Below are 567 nucleotides of genomic sequence, written 5' to 3'. Positions count from 1 at the left end.
TTTATACTTGGGTCATCGTGCTTCTCATCTCCCTGTATGATTAACATTTACCACTTTCATATAATACAGATCTTCTTAGGCTCGTATTTTTCAATTATTTTTACCTTCTGTATGTCTTTACTGTTGTTTCCTGTAGCTTCAACACTGGGGAATCCCTGATCTCATTTCTGTTAAGGATAGTTTTTTTGCTAATTTATCTTTTAAGTAATGTAATCACTTAAGTTTGGGCTTTCATTTCGTCAGATTGCTATTCATCTAACTCAATGCCTCATTACTTTTTTACAAACATAAAACTAATCTTAAAAGCATTTTAAAATTATAATTAGTGAACTTTTAAATTTCCACTCTTTTAATTGGTGAGTTTGTCCTCACAGTGCACTGGTTTTTTTTCTCTGTTTTTGAGTTGATGTCTCACTCTGTCACCCAGGCTGTAGTGCAGTGGCACGCTTACAGCCACCTCAGCCTCAACCTGCTGAGCTCAGGTGATTCCTCTACCTCAGCCTTCCAAGTAACTAGAACTATAGGTGCATGCTACCGCACCGGGTTAATTTTTTTTTTTTTTTTTTT

The sequence above is a fragment of the Carlito syrichta genome, unplaced genomic scaffold, assembly GCF_000164805.1.
Source record: "Carlito syrichta isolate Samal-C Ts95f unplaced genomic scaffold, Tarsius_syrichta-2.0.1 Scaffold314117, whole genome shotgun sequence".
Taxonomy (NCBI): Eukaryota; Metazoa; Chordata; class Mammalia; order Primates; family Tarsiidae; genus Carlito; species Carlito syrichta.
This window is presented reverse-complemented; position numbering follows the sequence as displayed.